This window comes from Saccostrea echinata, unplaced genomic scaffold (genome assembly GCF_033153115.1).
Source record: "Saccostrea echinata isolate AGI-Se365-2 ecotype Australia unplaced genomic scaffold, CSIRO_AGI_Sech_v1 ptg000023l, whole genome shotgun sequence".
NCBI classification, from domain to species: domain Eukaryota; kingdom Metazoa; phylum Mollusca; class Bivalvia; order Ostreida; family Ostreidae; genus Saccostrea; species Saccostrea echinata.
In genome coordinates this window covers 7,423,682-7,431,274 of record NW_026889772.1, presented here as the reverse complement: position 1 = coordinate 7,431,274, position 7,593 = coordinate 7,423,682, and positions in this window count along the sequence as shown.

The window sequence follows — 7,593 nt, the reverse complement described above, 5'->3', positions numbered from 1 at the left end:
TTTCAAGATTTTAAACAGAAATGGGTGGGATTTAAAAAATCATAATCTTGTTAATTAATATTTGCTTGTGTGATAATTTACGGCGAAAACTGGAGCTTAGTAGTGTTAATTTTTCCAAAATCGCCTGATACGCTGGTAGAAAAAATGTATATGACAAACCTTTGTTTACCCTATATGGCTTTTGTTATTAATACGCACAGAGGATTTTACCACCAACAACTGACCAATCATTGAATAAATAGTAACGTTAACTTGACACCTTAAATGTTTACATTTTACTTCGAACACGTGGTTCAATTCAATCTACGATCGATATTGAATGGATTTAAAAAAAAAAAAAAAAAAAAAAAAAAAAAAAAAAAAACCTACTAAAAAAGATGTTTATATGATAAAATATAAAGAGTAGAAACTATGAAAGATACCACGGGCGTTTGTAATTTGTTGTTACGTTGTTAACCAGAAAATGCATATAAAAATGTAGACTGTACCACGTTTAGAACACTAGTGCTTCAAGGTTAAGGAAAACGAGCAGCATTCCTTACAGTTCACTGGACAACAATTTTTTTTTCATATTACAATACCCGTGATCATCTGTCCTTTTTGGTCAGGGAACCCACCTGACAATTGTATTCATCGAAAGTACAACAAAGGAATGCAGACGATACAGTATGACTTTGATAAACCTAGAATTCCACGTTTATTTAACATGTTACTAATGAATTGTTTGTAATTGTGAGCAGGAAAATAATAGAATAAAAATGGACAGCATGAAAATACATGCAAATGCATGGAAAAAATGTTCTATGTGCCTTTCCGATCGCCTTGTTTTTAGTTTTCAAGCGTAAAATTCCTGCAGTATCCGTAGTAACCCACAATGCAATTCAACTCATTCAGATTAAGCTATATTGGTACCCCATTTGCTAATCTATCACCAAAAAATATAGTCCCAGTTCCCATGCAAGCATGTTTGTCCAAAAAGAAATTATAATACATGAGTGCAGAAAATAATGGCATGAGGAATACTTATTGACGTTTGGATGAATTCAAGAGAGATTGAAGTACATTTCTACAGATATTATTCAGTGGTGAAAAATGAAACGCAAGATAACTTTTCTGTTTACCATGTATCCACGTGCTAGTCACTTCCTAGCCACATTTCCGTGAATAATTTACCTTATCTCGTTGTAGTCCCGCTAGATCTCGCCAGACCTACTGTGAGAGCTACTGGGAACTCCTCGGATTTTATAATTTGCAGAACACCGAAAAATAAAATGTTCCGAACACATTAGTAGGAGTGCCATAGTAGGTGTGTGTGTAAAACGCTAGATTTAACCAACCTGCAAAGAGAGATAACACCTTCCTAGGTTAAGAGCATTACTGATGAAAAGTGTCATTATATAGCGGATGTAGGATACCTCTGAAAAATCCATTTTATATATTTACATATATTTTTGTTACTTCTTGTATAAATAAGGTGAGACTTTATAATAAAATAATGCTTGGCAAGATTACCTATGAGAAAGATTGATCGATTGAAGGGGAAGTTTTTTGTTTGTTTGTTCAATGCCCCTCCGAGAATTTTTTCACTCATATTGAGTAGTCACCACTTGCCGGTGGAGGGCTGCAAATTTAGTCCTGTACACTATACTTACAGTCTTCGAGCAGTGATTGGTCTTTTTCGTGCCAGCACCTAATGGTTCATACGAGCTCATCTGAAGGACCAGTGGCTACGTCCTGCATTGGGGTTCAAACCCGCGACGTAAAGATTAACTCCTTACTCCGCGACTCTGGAGCAAATACTCTAGCCTAGCGTCACTCGCGTGTGTGTGTGTGTGTGTGTGGGGGGGGGGGGGGTAGGGGGGTTAACATCCGTCAAAGATAGTACGATGCTTTAATAAAATCTGATATTTCATTAAAGTATTGTGACTTTTTTTATTTTATCGAATATTTTTGCTTATTATAATTTATTTTATAGATAAAACTAATACCTTTAAGTATGCTGTTGTAATTCACCAGCAATCAAGCAGATGACAAATTGTTGATATATTTGATATGATACTGTGACATTTTAATTGTCATCATGATTTCTTGAGTATTATTTAAAATTGAATATATACTAGTACATCTTCTTTAATTCTAAGTATTCGTGCATCGAATTAATTTGATTTTTGCACATGACGTTTACAAGTTTTACAACATATAATGAATATAAAGTCGAAGTACTATTTCTGAATTTCTAAAAACATTCCAAAACAAGTGAAAAATATCCGTGTCAAAATAAAAATTTATGAAAAATTTATTAACAGTAAATTTTATCTCATTTTTAAAAGAACACATTGTATATGGGCAGGCAACACTAAAGCAATGGATTTGCTGATTATTCTTACTATATATCCCATAAGTGAACTAGTCCAATCATAAGCAAACTCCCTCGACCTAGTAAATGGGACATCCCTTCTTGATTCAGTCCGTTTCCCACCTTTACTTTCAATATTACATTTATTAATAATGCATGTTACAAGGTTAGGTTTTTAAAAAAGCTTAGAAAGTCAGCCAGTAGCATACTATTTCATGCTTTGTGATGAACAAGGATAGTGACAAGAGTAGGTCAGTTCCCATAGAGGAATGGGCTTAACTCCCGTAAGGTTCCAAGCAAAGAATCGGCAAAATGAAGAAAACTGCACATAAAGATGTATTTTTAAAACTCATTTATAATACATGTGTACATGTATATGGTAAGACCATCAGCGCGTGAGTTTCGTCCGGAGGGGGGGGGGGGTGTTGGGGGTGTTATTAGTGCCTTGTTTTGCTCTAGCTATAAAGTGTACAGTCCATTTACTTTGAGTTCTAGAGCAGCATTGAAGCATTTTTGTCTCAAACACTTCAAGAAAAGGCAGTTAAAACTGTTAATAATTTACTTCGACGTCGAGAACGACGGAAAACAGACCAGTCTATAAAAAGAGGCCGTCTCATCAATCTATCACTGACCTGCAGAGAAGCGCACCCTCTAGTAAGAGAGTACATGTAATATGAATTTCTTTAGAATCATCTAACTATTTTTCCCAAAATTATAATCTACGCTATCGCACTTAAAGTTAGAGTTTCATCCCAACGTAACTTGTCAGCCCGTGGACTAACTAATAAATGATTGAATAGTGGCATGTCTTAGATATTTGTTAATCTGCAGTATTTGGTTATGAGATTTGAGAAAGTTAATTGTACATCTTGTGTAATGAAGTATCGCAACTATGTCGCTCCTTGATGACGGAAACGTTTAGCACTTCTCTTACTTATACGTTCCGTAGATATTGATAGATTAGTCAGGCAAGCTTTTTGAAAAGCTATTACTTGTAAAATAACATTAAAGCTGATGTTAATCAAGGTCTGACAAGGTTACTGAATATAAGATATCCTTATACAAGAAAGAGCTTCTATTACTCCTCCATTAAAAATTACTTTATTATATATTATTATTTATTATGGTACATAGAGGACACTTTAAAATTATTCCCCCGAGAGACAGACAAGAGCATATACGTATATATTTTTCAAGCAAATAGATATGAGTGTATCTTAAATATTACTGAGTTTCTGTACATGCATCTATTTACCAATCAATTCTTATTAGGAATATTTTCAAACATATCATAAAGAGAATAAACATGTAGGTAAAACGTCCTGGAGTTGACCCAACTATTTTTACACACTGGAAAGATCTTTAAAAGCTTGCACAACTTCAATTACAAGTATTGCGTAAATGCAATTTAAACAGAGAATTATTTAATCGACATTTAAAAATATTCAGTAGGCTTATTTTATTTCTCCATTAAATTCCTATAAGTAGAATTTATATGAAATTATATATATGTATATGCTTTATATTATAATTTAAAAGTCACTTTCTAGAATTGGGTTATTCACGTGGATTTTATTTATTATTTATTTTCAAATTCATAGTACTTGTCGAACTATGTACAAAAATTAACATTAATTCTAAAATATCACAAAAACATAGTCAATATTTTATTAATTTGTATCAGATGTGTCTCCTAAATTTATTTGAATTTGCGTATTTTCTGGTAGTAGTATTATTGTTTCTAAAGAAAGTTCATTTAAATCGCCACTCTGAAATTAAATGTTTTATGATTGTGTACATTCGTCAGGCATGGCTAAATGTGTTTTGTTGACGAAGAATGGTATATCCGTTTAAATATCCAAGATCAATAATTCAATGGTAACATTTTAGAAATGACTTTAATAGGTAGTCCGATCACTGGAAGAATTTGAATGATCAGTTGACCATCTATTCATATTTACAAAATTAACCATTCATTCACTTTTGAAATTTATCGTGTGTAGACACGGACGTAAAAATGTCTATCACTGTTAAGGAAGAAACTAGTACTGGAAACGTTTTCCTTCCTTCGGAGTTGTATATTTAAAAACAGCAGTCATTCTTTTTGTCGACATGATTTTACAAGATTTTGCATATCTGGATATACTTATGTCCTTCATGACGTGGATTTTTGGATCTAGTTTTGAATACAACAACGGCCATATATTTGTTCTTAGAATGTGGATTGGATATTCAATAGATTCTGCAACTTTGTTTATTTTGCGATTTATTAACCACGTGGCTTTAGAAAACTATATCATAGTATTTTATATGTATGTTTCATTGTCACTGACATTCTTTACGATATTTATTCCCGGGGAATTAAATTCCGATCCTCATTTCCTGCTGCTTTTGGCTTATTTTAAAGCGACGTCAACAGTGAGTGCAGCTATTCTTTATCGTCTTTCACAAAGAACACACGAGAAGAACTGCTTTAATGTGTTTTGTGTTTGGATGAGTTGTATAGACCTGTCTTTTAACTTTGCACAAGCGGCTTTGTCCTATATTGTTCTACTATTGCTGACCTTTGCCAGTGATTGGAAAACTACTATGTATGCACAAATTGTAGTATAACCCTAGATGTAATTTCGTTTGACAAAGCGCCAAATATTGTACATATGTCCTTTCAGCAATACATGTACTTAACGTTTTTTTTTTTTAAATTGACCACCGAATTGAGGTAGGTCAAGAATACGTATAAAAACGTATATGGTTCATATTCCTAGTGAGAGTTGCACTTTGTGTTCTGAAGGGACATTTGCATTATATGAGTGGTAAATAACTAAAACAACTTTAATTGCTTCAAATTCACTTGTTATACAGATTGTCGTCGCCAACGATGTTCAAAATCCCCTGAGCTACAAAGCTTAATTGAGCAGAATGGAGTATGCAATTCATAATGTTACATGTAAATTTCTGGATGCATGTTAAACTTTTAAAATCATATTTACCTGATCCACATTGAAAACATTCCTTAGGTTTTCCTAAAGCAAATTTGTGTAAAAATTGCTTGTCAGAAATGAGATTTATTATTGTCCATAAGTAAACTTACATTGAAATATTCAAAAGCATGCAGAATAATAAAAATTATAAAAAGGTCGGGTGCTGATTGTAAATTTCCATATATTATTGTATCTTAAATTTTGTGTATGCACTATGTCACTATAATAAATAATTACTTACTATATATACTTGACAGGGTTCAGCGGTCATTAGCCACATATACAGAACAGGGTTCAGAAGATTGGAAAAAACTTCGATAATGTTTTTTATTTATCAATTTCATTTTAATAGTTCGCCTAAGGCTATATGCCCGTAGTGCTATATATCCAATATCTTTTTATTTGACGTTTTGTATCTAATTTTTATACATCATGTACTGTTATACTAAAACAAATAAATAAAAATAATAAACAATAACAAATAAAGTAAACAAATAAATATATAATTCGTGTTTAACATTAAAAAAACTTTAAAATTGGAAAGTTAATAGCATTGCGTGTGCACTAAACTGACTTGTTGCAAGCTCTTCAAAATCATCGGTACAATCTTTTTTTAAAATAAAAAACTGGATAATTAAAAAAAGAAGCATAATTATATCATACTGGAATAAGTATTTAAAGTGCATAAGTAATTTAAATCTTCCATCACGTTTCACTCAAGTCCTGGGTACACAAGTCATATACCTTTAAACTGCAGAAAGAAAGAATCGAGAAAAAAAAAAAAACGGAGAAATGTAAAGTAATTAATTCATTAGCTCTGGATTTATCGTAATATCATAGGCGTCGGAAGCAACTTGAAATAAAAAGGAAACAAGGCAGGGGAGGGTGGTACTTAAAAAAAACCCCAATGATCTGCTTGACCGACCTCTATTAATATTGAAACTATGCACATGCATTCCTGAAGAAATCTAAGGAAAAAAATATTCACAGTGATAGATGTAGATGTGGCGGGGAAGAGATTTTGTCGACATCCATAAATTTTGTTGAACGACCATGCAGTAATTTTTTAAATACTGTAAGCAAGTCTAACGCGTTGTTAGCAAATTAGAGAGAGGGGGTGGTATTTCGTTAAAAGTGAAAATGTAGGAGAAGAGGTAAGTTGTATGTTTCACTAATAAAAGGGGAGTATTAGTCGTCCACTCGCCCCTCTTTAAACCATGCTAGTTGTTCGTTTGCCAATACCCCACGAGGGCCCCTGAACAGTGAACAATTTCATACATCGAATGAATGAACTGGAAAAAAAAAATCATCGCAAAAATTGAAATTAAAGCATGAATTGTCTAAGTTCCAGTCGCACAACATTGGTTTGTCCAGATCTGCCCATATTTATTTTCCCAAACGGCTTTACAAATCACCTGTTATAATTTTACTCTCACTCCCCCTCCTCTCTCTCTCTCTGTAAAAGATATTACATTCTTACTAATATCAGTTTTTACCTTTTAATCTTAAAATTTATTTCAAAGAAAACCTGGCGTAATATTTATTAAAAATTTATACATGTATTTATTAAAAATATAATTTTTTATCATTATACATACAAACAAGGAAAAAAAAAAGATCCAAACAAAGAATGAATCAGTTAACTTTAACTTCATATAAACGAGTGTTTGTATTAGCATTACGCCAATAAAATGATGAATAAAGGGGAAAGGTTACTGCATTGAGTATGACCGAATTACGACGTTGTCAGCACCTTCATGGCGTCAGGTCATGTGATCAAAACATGGCGGCGTCCATAAATAAGGTTAGAGCATTGTGTATAGAAAAGATCTGACTCCCGAATACATACTGTATGAGTATCCTCCCCTCTTAAACAAAAATGTAGGGAATTATAACAATAATGGTTGCTATTGAGCTCACAATTGTGACGGTCTTGTTTTAATACATCGGGTATTTAAGCATCGATTTCCACAATTAAAACGATACGTTTTCTTCAAAGTAAAGTGATTGTTTGGAAACAAGTTAGGTCTCTGACAGTTCAAGCAACATATAAATATAATTTTTCAGTAACTTATTTAAACTAATAGATTGTTCTAAAGAGTATATTGATGCAATTGTATAGCTTGACAAACACTTAATTAAGCTTTTATATACTTGTATATTATATTATGAACAATGTAATTATATCATGATGAGATACGAATGAAGCAAATAAGACATTAAATAGATACAATTGAATAAATGAAACGTGAATCT